The sequence below is a fragment of the Aedes aegypti genome, chromosome 2 (assembly GCF_002204515.2).
Source record: "Aedes aegypti strain LVP_AGWG chromosome 2, AaegL5.0 Primary Assembly, whole genome shotgun sequence".
NCBI lineage: Eukaryota > Metazoa > Arthropoda > Insecta > Diptera > Culicidae > Aedes > Aedes aegypti.
The window spans coordinates 307,764,013-307,776,567 of record NC_035108.1 but is presented as its reverse complement, the minus strand read 5'-3'; the positions used below and the strand labels follow the sequence as shown (position 1 = coordinate 307,776,567).

At 44.2% G+C, this 12,555-nt stretch overlaps 1 long non-coding RNA gene across 1 annotated transcript; it reads right to left on the bottom strand.

The window, feature by feature from the left end:
• Nucleotides 1–4,042: 4,042 nt before the first annotated feature.
• On the bottom strand, nt 4,043–4,780 carry LOC110676714. The gene is made up of 2 exons (XR_002500648.1): nt 4,410–4,780; nt 4,043–4,350 (listed from the first exon to the last, which is right to left on the bottom strand). It is a non-coding gene; the product is annotated as an uncharacterized LOC110676714 (long non-coding RNA).
• Between the last annotated feature and the right edge of the window lie 7,775 nt (nt 4,781–12,555).

Sequence of the window (12,555 nt, the reverse complement as noted above, 5' to 3'; positions counted from 1 at the left end):
TAGGGCCCATTCACAAATTTCATAACGCTAAAGGGGGTGGGTGGGTGTCCTAGCGATGTAACGGCCCATACAAAAGTTGAATAACATTCATACAAAAGCGTTACAAGGGGGTGGGTGGGTGCCCAAAATGGCCAATTTCAGCGTTATGAAATAAATGAATGAACCCCTAGTAGATTCACTGAGTAGAACTAAGTGGCGACAATCTTATTTTAATATGGTTTTTATATTACCATAAAAAGTAATACCTCTTTTGTAACAATGGTATAAAAAAGTAATTCCAGCTTCATTTTCGCAAAATTTACAAGTAGATAGTAGGCGTTGTGAAGCATTGCATTTGTCACCGAAAAGTGGATCGTGTAGGAGACAGTAATATATGTTGAAGCCTAGGGTAACTACATTGATGACTATGGAAAGATACGCTGGTACACATGCTAGTGTTAAGAAATCGTTGAACAGATAAGGAATGTGACTCATTTATTTGAAGACATATAAACTAAATAACCAATAAATACTTTCAACAACAAGAATAACGAAAATGAACTAGAACTACGACCAAACAGCCTAATTTTGTTTTGTTAATTCCAACTAAAAGCACTCAAATGTCAACAGAAAATGTCGAACTGACTTTGACGTCTGAGAATCGTCGCTTTGAAGTCTCCATATATAGAACAAATGCGTATGTATATGTGCGTTTTGTGGCGATTTGCTGTCCAGATGCGTTCGTGTGGAGCATTTTCACCAGCTGTCAGTCTTTCCTACTAACGGGTCGGATTCGCTAGATGGAAGGCAGTCGTGTTCCAACCAGCGAATCCCCGGTGTATAACTAAACTTTAGGATGTTGTGACTATGTTCTATCTGCCCTAATAGTTTAATGGTTTGCGAAAAAGTCCAGGAAACTGCACGTCTAAAGGCGGATATCGAACTTTATTAGTTTTCATACGCTTATTATCATAGTTTAAGAGGGTCTATAAACCCATGTTGCCATCCTGTAAAATAATATCGAAAAATAAAAAATTGATGTCCTAAAATGATTTTGCCAGCGATTTTTTAAGATTTATGTGCAAGTTTAAATTAAAAAACCTGACTTAATCCACCGATGGTGAGACTGAACCCTTCTTACATTTCCATACAGGTATGAGATAATTATTATTCATCATTCATTTGGAACCTTGTACCAGTACAGTGGGGATTCGCTCGTTGGGGTTCCGCTACATGGAATGACTCGATGGTTGGATGTTCGCTGGTTGGAAAATATTCCAACTAAAAGCACTCAAATGTCAACAGAAAATGTCGAACTGACTTTGACGTCTGAGAATCGTCGCTTTGAAGTCTCCATATATAGAACAAATGCGTATGTATATGTGCGTTTTGTGGCGATTTGCTGTCCAGATGCGTTCGTGTGGAGCATTTTCACCAGCTGTCAGTCTTTCCTACTAACGGGTCGGATTCGCTAGATGGAAGGCAGTCGTGTTCCAACCAGCGAATCCCCGGTGTATAACTAAACTTTAGGATGTTGTGACTATGTTCTATCTGCCCTAATAGTTTAATGGTTTGCGAAAAAGTCCAGGAAACTGCACGTCTAAAGGCGGATATCGAACTTTATTAGTTTTCATACGCTTATTATCATAGTTTAAGAGGGTCTATAAACCCATGTTGCCATCCTGTAAAATAATATCGAAAAATAAAAAATTGATGTCCTAAAATGATTTTGCCAGCGATTTTTTAAGATTTATGTGCAAGTTTAAATTAAAAAACCTGACTTAATCCACCGATGGTGAGACTGAACCCTTCTTACATTTCCATACAGGTATGAGATAATTATTATTCATCATTCATTTGGAACCTTGTACCAGTACAGTGGGGATTCGCTCGTTGGGGTTCCGCTACATGGAATGACTCGATGGTTGGATGTTCGCTGGTTGGAAAATATTCCAACTAAAAGCACTCAAATGTCAACAGAAAATGTCGAACTGACTTTGACGTCTGAGAATCGTCGCTTTGAAGTCTCCATATATAGAACAAATGCGTATGTATATGTGCGTTTTGTGGCGATTTGCTGTCCAGATGCGTTCGTGTGGAGCATTTTCACCAGCTGTCAGTCTTTCCTACTAACGGGTCGGATTCGCTAGATGGAAGGCAGTCGTGTTCCAACCAGCGAATCCCCGGTGTATAACTAAACTTTAGGATGTTGTGACTATGTTCTATCTGCCCTAATAGTTTAATGGTTTGCGAAAAAGTCCAGGAAACTGCACGTCTAAAGGCGGATATCGAACTTTATTAGTTTTCATACGCTTATTATCATAGTTTAAGAGGGTCTATAAACCCATGTTGCCATCCTGTAAAATAATATCGAAAAATAAAAAATTGATGTCCTAAAATGATTTTGCCAGCGATTTTTTAAGATTTATGTGCAAGTTTAAATTAAAAAAAGGGGAATTTTAGAGATATTTGAAAATAATGATTTTTATCTCTGTAATTTATAATTCGATTGCAATATGGTTGTGAATGATATCCGAGCTTTCAATCGACGAAAGAAGAGCTTAAATTGGATTAAAAATAGCTGAGAAATTGATCAAAATGTAAAAAAATGAATATTTCAGAGAAATTTTTTTCCAGTACTTTAGAAAATTCTTCCAATGATATCTCTGAAACTAGTAATCCGATTTCAATGAAAATTTGAAGGCTTATGATTGAATGTCAGAGCTTTCATTAGCTGATAAAAGAACTTAAATCGGTTCAAAAATGGCTGAGATATCGATCAAAATGCAGACAGTTGAAAATATTAGAATATGCTTTTCTAGTACTTCACGATACTGTTTGAATCATAACTCTGTAACGAAATGTCCGATCGCAATGAAATTCAATAGCGTTCTATGGGAATGTTGTAGCTTTCTTTTAGAGCTAAAAGTGTTTAAATCGGTTGACAAACAGCTGAGATAATTGAGTGACATTTTTTGTAACACACACACACACATACACACACACATACACACACACGGACATGTGTGGCTTGACCGGGCCCTGGTTCCGGTTTACCGGTTTCCAGTCAGCCCAAGGGGAGGTTGTCTAGGGCGTGGCGGGGGTTCAATGCAGGGCTCTGTTGAACTCCTACAAAAACCCACAGGTCCGCAATCACACCTCCGTACAAGCGACCCGTACCGCTTTCAAAGTACTCTAGCCCATCACCAGGAGCGCCACCCGGCGCATTAGGATCCAGGCCAGCAAGATCCTGATTATGGAAGACTGGCAGCATAAGAACATGGACACGACTATGGACCACGCATAGGAACTACGCTACAGAGCTGACAGTCGTACTATTCTACACCCTTAGTAAGGATGGATGACACCTCCCTGAAACGGCGAGTGGGTTAATGGTACGGTTGCCCCCGTCCCGTTAAAACCTTGGCAGGCCTCCAAGTACGTTCCAAACCCGCCACCTTAGCTGGTGGAAGTAGGCTCAGTTGAACCTTTCCTGACTTGCGCCGATCTGGCTCTGAACTTGGCACCCCATAAGGGGCCGGGTCAACCCTAGCATGGCGTCACTGCTGGCAAACATCACCATGGGATCACGAAGGCGACTACTTACGACGGGCGAGAATAGCGGCTTAGAGGGGGGACCCACTAAAATGGAGAATTTCCAAAACAATGCCGAAACAATGGAGTTTAATGCAGCAGGAGTTGAGAACGCTAGCGCGTTCCAGAAAAGCGGTAAGGTGCCACGATCGCCGGTGCACACCACGGAGAATATACCGACGGCTAGCAGTACACTGAACTCAATCTCCAATTGGAATTTATGTGCAGCACCCATAGATTTTTGCAATCAAGCTTGGCATTTGCAATTAATTAGTCACGCACATAAAAAACAAAAGTTTTGTCACGCTCATTTTTAAATGCAGTGCACACATAAAGCAAATGCAGGTGCAACTTATTTCAAACGGTCACGCTAATATATTTTATCTGTGATCGCGAGTAGTAAATAAATGAATTAGTCGAAAAAATTTACGATTTTTCTTTTTGTAAAAAAATGATGATGAAAATCAAATACGCATACAGTAATACACATTTATTAAGGAGAATAAAAGTTAATACATATTCTAACGGGATCCAGTTAGAAATCCACGAAATAGTAAATTATCTGGTCGTGTTGATGTTAGCAGCTACGGGGATGATACCAACAAGAGCGTGGGAGTCTGTACGAGTGCTGCTGGAGAATGTGGGACCACTGTGTTCTTCCATTGCGTCCAGCGCATCGCATGATTTAACCAATAGTCATTGCATGAGCGGGATACATGTTCATTGGAGTTCATCGTCTTAGAATTTGATTCCGACGCGATTGCATTTTTTGGACAGCTGTAACATAAAAAATAGCTTATTAATCTGTAATGTTTCAACCATTTTATAATACTTACAACTTATTCTTGCTATCCCAGATATAATACACTGAACATCCACATATTTGGCTGAAATGCGATGTGTATTACTGTTAATGATAATACTTTGGGAAAACTCGTACAGTAGCAGCGAAGAAATAAGATGGCGATACATTTTTGCAACCGTTGGTATACAAGTTTGTGCTCTTCAAAAATATTGGCAGCTTAAATAGGTTGTACTAATGTAACCTTTATAATGCATTGCAATGCTAGTGGTATATACATGCATAGACTTTGAAATTTATTGTCCACAAATAAAATTTAAAAGTGGCACATAAAAGATTGTTGGAGGCAGAAAACCTGCTTCTATATGGTTTTCGCACATAAATTATAATGGAGTTTTAATATCAGTGTAGCTCGAAGCAATGTGAAACACAGGGACCACAAGGAGGATTAGGGATTCAAAGTCCAGTGTTCACACCGAAATCGAGCAATAACACTCAAGGAGGCCAACTACCTGAAAACTTGAGGTTGACTGAGGTGAAGAATAAGGTCGATGAACTCATCCAGTTCGTTAAGGACCGGCACAATGTGCATACTGTGATCAAGAGCAAGCTGACGAGCATCAAATCCGCTGTCAACGCTGCCATGAAGGAGCAGGAAGCGCTGATCATGAGGGCAGAGTTTGCCGAAAAATCACTGAAGAAGGTTACGGAGCAAGCAGCGGCTGACAAGCTTAGGACCCCAAAGGTACGTAGTGACAAGCCTACGAAGAAGCGAGATAGAGAGTCACCAGGAGAAGAGGAAGACCCAAAAAAGCAGCGCAACGATCAAGGAAAAAATGTGCCGAAAAAAGACAAGAATGGTGAAGGATGGCAAACCGTCGTAAACGCCAAAGATAAAAAAAGGAAACAGAATGAGAAGGTGGAGAAGAAAAAGGACGGGAAGAAGAAAGCGAAGCGACGTCCGCAGTGGTCGAAAGGGGATGCCATACTTGTTAAGGCAAACGACCAAATAACGTACGCAGATATCCTTCGGAAAGTTAAGGACGATCCGAACTTGAAGGACCTCGGAGAAAACGTGATTAGGACGCGGCGCACCCAGAAAGGGGAAATGCTGTTTGAGCTGAAGAGTGACCCAGCGATCAAGAGCTCGGCCTATCAGGAGCTAGTCGCGAAATCTTTGGCGAACGAGGCGGACGTTAGAGCACTTACTCAGGAAGCAGTTGTTGAGTGCAGATACCTGGACGAGATTACAACTGTGGACGAAGTGAGTGAGGAGCTGCGTAAGCAATGCAACCTTGGTGAGGAGGCCATGGCAATCCGTCTGAGGAAGTCGTACGACGGCACACTGTCAGCGACAATTCGGCTACCAGTCGACACGGCGAACAAACTGGTGGAGAAAGGCAAGATAAGAATTGGCTGGTCGATATGCCCACTGAGACTTGTCACGCGAGCAGATAGGCCACCGATGCGTTGCTTCAAGTGCATGGACTTCGGACACCCGGCGGCGAGCTGTAAAGGCCCAGACAGAACCGAACTGTGCAGGAAATGTGGAGATAGAGGTCACTTTGGGAAAGACTGCAAGAATAGACCAAGGTGCTTGCTCTGCTCATCGGAGGAAGGAAACACCCATTCGACGGGTAGCTTCAATTGCCGCGCGTACCAAAAGGCGATCGCAGCCCAACAGTAACGGAGGTAACGCAGATCAACCTGAATCACTGCGACACCGCACAGCAACTGTTTTGGCAGTCGACAACAGAAACTAAGTGCGACGTTGCGATAATAGCTGAACCGTATCGAGTACCACTCAATAACGCCAATTGGGTGGCGGATAGTACAGGCGCAGCGGCGATACAAGTGACGGGTAGGTTTCCTATCCAGGAAGTGGTTGCCAGCTCAAACGCGGGGTTCGTGATCGCCAAAATCAACGGAATCTACTTTTGCAGCTGCTACGCGCCTCCAAGATGGACGCTCGAAGAATTTGGTCATATGTTGGAGGAGTTGACCGACGAGCTAGTTGGTCGAAAACCAGTGCTGATTGGAGGTGACTTCAATGCATGGGCCGTGGAGTGGGGTAGCAGGGTAACCAATGCCAGAGGTTACAACCTACTGGAGGCTCTAGCAAACCAAGACGTAGTATTGTGCAACGAAGGCACCGTTAGCACATTTCGGAAAGACGGACGGGAGTCGATCATTGACCTAACATTTTGTAGCCCATCACTGGCGGGCAACATGAACTGGAGGGTAAGCGAAGAGTACACCCATAGCGATCACCTGGCGATACGCTACAGTATTGGCCGGCGGAACACTGCGGCAGTGCAGAGGAACCCAATTGGCGACCGGCAGTGGAAGACTAAGGCTTTCGACAAAGATCTCTTTGTTGAGGCACTTCGCGCCGACAGCGATGCCCTGAACTTGGATGCGGTAGGGCTGACAACAGCGATGGCAAGGGCATGTGATACAACGATGCCACGGAAACGGGAGCCCCGCAACGATCGACGTCCCGCGTACTGGTGGAACGAGACACTCAACGAACTCCGAGCTGCTTGCCTTAAAGCCAGGAGGCGTTACCAGAGAGCAACGAACGTAGAAATCAAAGAGGAGCGAAAGGTCGTTTTCCAAGCAGCCAGAGCTGCTTTCAAACGCGAGATAACACTGAGCAAGTCTGAGTGCTACAAGCAGCTGTGCCGAGAAGCTGACGCCAACCCCTGGGGGGACGCTTATCGAGTGGTCATGGCAAAAGTTAAGGGTCCATCAATTCCGGTTGAAACGTGTGCTGAAAAGCTGAGGGTTATTGTTGAGGGTCTCTTCCCAACGCATGATCCGACACCGTGGCCACCCACGCCGTATGTCGACGAGGAAGAAGCAATCACTGAAGATCGTCAGGTTTCCAATAACGAGCTTGTAGCAGCGGCGAAAGCATTGAAGGTAAAAAAGGCCCCCGGACCGGATGGAATACCGAATGTGGCACTAAAAGCGGCGATTCCAGCGTATCCGGATATGTTCCGGAAAGTGATGCAGAAATGCCTGGACGAAGGTCTTTTCCCAGATATATGGAAGATCCAGAAGCTGGTGCTGCTACCGAAGCCAGGAAAACCACCCGGTGATGCTTCATCATACAGGCCTATATGCTTGCTGGATACACTGGGCAAACTCTTGGAACGGGTCATCCTAAACAGGGTGGCTAAATGTACGGAGAGCGCGAACGGACTATCAGAAAGGCAGTTCGGATTCCGGAAGGGAAAATCGACGGTAGACGCTATTCGGACGGTCCTGGAGAGGGCCGAGAAGGCATCGAAGCAAAAGCGAAGAGGGAATCGTTACTGCGCCGTAGTTACGATAGAAACGCCGGAACATGTTGTTTTCGACTGCCCGAGGTTCAACATGGAACGAAGCGCGGCGGTGGCTGCTTTTGGACAGGATTTCAATGCAGACATGATTGTAAGCAAAATGATAGGCGATGCTAACCTTTGGAATCTGGTGGAAAAAATGGTGGTGGAGATAACATCTATCTTGCAGAGAAACTGGCGGGAAGAGCAGCGAAGCGAGAGGCAGAGAGCAGTGCCTGGCATCGGGTCGTCGGGGCGCTAACGAACCGGAAGTCAACCCCCAACCGGAATCGTTTGACCGACCTCGGCACTCGAGTCAGCCTGACGAAGAAAGAAGGCGAAGATCTCCCCTGCGATAGCCGCCGGTAGTCGGGGCACCATCAGTGCGGACGTCTCCCCAACCGGTACTGGTGACAACCTCCGACGCCGGGGGAAGTCAGGAGGAGAAGGAAGCGAGAAGGGATGAACGATGGAAGGAGAAAGAAAAGCGGAAGAAGGTGGAACGGCAGTCTGCTCAACATGCAAGAGCAAACCACTGGCAGACTGCGCAGAGTGCAAGAGCACAGAGCGGGAAAACGTCAAGAACGTAAGAGAAGTGCAGATGCACAGCCCCCCCCGACGAAGTCGCATCTAGTGGAATCCGGGGGGATCCAGGCTACCGCCGAAAGTGAGGACTAGGTTTTAGTGGATAGGCACGCAAGTGAATCCCACACAGTGCCAATAATTAACAGGCCAGGTTTTTGAAACTTTTTTGATACCCCACTATAATAAAAAAAAAAATAAAAAAATAAAAAAAAAAAAAAAAAAAAAAAAAAAAAAAAAAAAAAAAAAAAAAAAAAAAAAAAAAAACACACACGGACATGTGCTCAGTTCGTCGAGCTCTATCGATTGGTATATGAGACTTGGCCCTCCGGGCCTCGGATCAAAAGTCGGTTTTTCAAGCGATCTTTATACCCTTCTTATGGTTGTAAGAAGGGTAAAAAAAGGAATTTTAGAGATTTTTTTGGATAAAATCGATTTTTATCCCTGTAACTTTACGTTCGATTGCAGCATGTTTATGAATGATGTCAAAGCTTTCAATCGATGGAAAAAGAGCTCAAATCGGATCAAAAATAGCTGAGAAATTGATCAAAATGTAAAAAATTGAATATTCTAAAATAAACTTATTTATTTCCAGTACTTTACAAAATTCTTCTATTGATATCTCTGTAACAAATAATCCGATTTCAATGAAAATTTGAAGGGTTATGAATGAATGTTAGAGCTTCCATAAGTCGATAAAAGAACTCAAATCGGTTCAAAAATGGCTGAGAAATTGATCAAAATGCAAACAGTTGAAAGTAATAAAATATGCTATTTCTAGTACTTCACGATACTGTTTGAATCATAACTCTGTAACGAAATGTCCGATCGCAATGAAATTCAATAGCGTTCTATGGGAATGTTGTAGCTTTCATTTAGAGCTAAAAGTGTTTAAATCGGTTGACAAACAGCTGAGATAATTGAGTGACATTTTTTGTAACACACACACACACATACACACACACATACACACACACATACACACACACATACACACACACGGACATGTGCTCAGTTCGTCGAGCTCTATCGATTGGTATATGAGACTTGGCCCTCCGGGCCTCGGATCAAAAGTCGGTTTTTCAAGCGATCTTTATACCCTTCTTATGGTTGTAAGAAGGGTAAAAAGGGGAATTTTAGAGATATTTGAAAATAATGATTTTTATCTCTGTAATTTATAATTCGATTGCAATATGGTTGTGAATGATATCCGAGCTTTCAATCGACGAAAGAAGAGCTTAAATTGGATTAAAAATAGCTGAGAAATTGATCAAAATGTAAAAAAATGAATATTTCAGAGAAATTTTTTTCCAGTACTTTAGAAAATTCTTCCAATGATATCTCTGAAACTAGTAATCCGATTTCAATGAAAATTTGAAGGCTTATGATTGAATGTCAGAGCTTTCATTAGCTGATAAAAGAACTTAAATCGGTTCAAAAATGGCTGAGATATCGATCAAAATGCAGACAGTTGAAAATATTAGAATATGCTTTTCTAGTACTTCACGATACTGTTTGAATCATAACTCTGTAACGAAATGTCCGATCGCAATGAAATTCAATAGCGTTCTATGGGAATGTTGTAGCTTTCTTTTAGAGCTAAAAGTGTTTAAATCGGTTGACAAACAGCTGAGATAATTGAGTGACATTTTTTGTAACACACACACACACATACACACACACATACACACACACGGACATGTGTGGCTTGACCGGGCCCTGGTTCCGGTTTACCGGTTTCCAGTCAGCCCAAGGGGAGGTTGTCTAGGGCGTGGCGGGGGTTCAATGCAGGGCTCTGTTGAACTCCTACAAAAACCCACAGGTCCGCAATCACACCTCCGTACAAGCGACCCGTACCGCTTTCAAAGTACTCTAGCCCATCACCAGGAGCGCCACCCGGCGCATTAGGATCCAGGCCAGCAAGATCCTGATTATGGAAGACTGGCAGCATAAGAACATGGACACGACTATGGACCACGCATAGGAACTACGCTACAGAGCTGACAGTCGTACTATTCTACACCCTTAGTAAGGATGGATGACACCTCCCTGAAACGGCGAGTGGGTTAATGGTACGGTTGCCCCCGTCCCGTTAAAACCTTGGCAGGCCTCCAAGTACGTTCCAAACCCGCCACCTTAGCTGGTGGAAGTGTTGAAAGGCTAGTCCGCTAAGACCACGCAGATCCTAGCGAGGCTAGCCCGTCCACATCCGATTGCAAATCATAAAGAAATACAATACAGTAGATGTTTCCTTCAACTGGGCAGCTAACTGACTGATACCTCAATCAGCAGCTGCAACTCTCTTTATTCAAACCAGGTATCTATTTTTACAATTCAACATCCTACACAAATATTATACCTCACAACAAATCTTCCACACTTTTACCTACGACGACGCATGCTTCTCAACCGACGATTCTTCTACCTGAGGTGCGACACTACCTATATTCCAACACTCCTCCTTAGGGTCGCAACCTCGACTCCCGATCGTCTCCTCCTGTCTCGAAACTCCTCCTCGTTCCGAACATCGTACATGCTCCGTCCTCCATCAGAGCTCCTCCTGACTTCGATCCTGTCAACAAGCTCCTTTGACCAGCCAGCTGCCATCCAGTGTCCTGTATCGCCTACGTTCCCGATAGATTCCGTCCTCCGTTGCGGCCAATCCATCCAGCCTGAGGATCCCGTTCTGCGCCACGCGGCTTATGCGGCCAATCCTCCTCCAGAACGATACATGCTGTAAGAACACGTTCCTGGGCCCATAACCTGTTGAAGAGCTAGTCCGCTAAGACCACGCAGATCCTAGCGAGGCTAGCCCGTCCACATCCGATTGCAAATCATAAAGAAATACAATACAGTAGATGTTTCCTTCAACTGGGCAGCTAACTGACTGATACCTCAATCAGCAGCTGCAACTCTCTTTATTCAAACCAGGTATCTATTTTTACAATTCAACATCCTACACAAATATTATACCTCACAACAAATCTTCCACACTTTTACCTACGACGACGCATGCTTCTCAACCGACGATTCTTCTAGTGCGACACTACCTATATTCCAACACTCCTCCTTAGGGTCGCAACCTCGACTCCCGATCGTCTCCTCCTGTCTCGAAACTCCTCCTCGTTCCGAACATCGTACATGCTCCGTCCTCCATCAGAGCTCCTCCTGACTTCGATCCTGTCAACAAGCTCCTTTGACCAGCCAGCTGCCATCCAGTGTCCTGTATCGCCTACGTTCCCGATAGATTCCGTCCTCCGTTGCGGCCAATCCATCCAGCCTGAGGATCCCGTTCTGCGCCACGCGGCTTATGCGGCCAATCCTCCTCCAGAACGATACATGCTGTAAGAACACGTTCCTGGGCCCATAACCTGTTGAAAGGCTAGTCCGCTAAGACCACGCAGATCCTAGCGAGGCTAGCCCGTCCACATCCGATTGCAAATCATAAAGAAATACAATACAGTAGATGTTTCCTTCAACTGGGCAGCTAACTGACTGATACCTCAATCAGCAGCTGCAACTCTCTTTATTCAAACCAGGTATCTATTTTTACAATTCAACATCCTACACAAATATTATACCTCACAACAAATCTTCCACACTTTTACCTACGACGACGCATGCTTCTCAACCGACGATTCTTCTACCTGAGGTGCGACACTACCTATATTCCAACAGGAAGTAGGCTCAGTTGAACCTTTCCTGACTTGCGCCGATCTGGCTCTGAACTTGGCACCCCATAAGGGGCCGGGTCAACCCTAGCATGGCGTCACTGCTGGCAAACATCACCATGGGATCACGAAGGCGACTACTTACGACGGGCGAGGATAGCGGCTTAGAGGGGGGACCCACTAAAATGGAGAATTTCCAAAACAATGCCGAAACAATGGAGTTTAATGCAGCAGGAGTTGAGAACGCTAGCGCGTTCCAGAAAAGCGGTAAGGTGCCACGATCGCCGGTGCACACCACGGAGAATATACCGACGGCTAGCAGTACACTGAACTCAATCTCCAATTGGAATTTATGTGCAGCACCCATAGATTTTTGCAATCAAGCTTGGCATTTGCAATTAATTAGTCACGCACATAAAAAACAAAAGTTTTGTCACGCTCATTTTTAAATGCAGTGCACACATAAAGCAAATGCAGGTGCAACTTATTTCAAACGGTCACGCTAATATATTTTATCTGTGATCGCGAGTAGTAAATAAATGAATTAGTCGAAAAAATTTACGATTTTTCTTTTTGTAAAAAAATGATGATGAAAATCAAA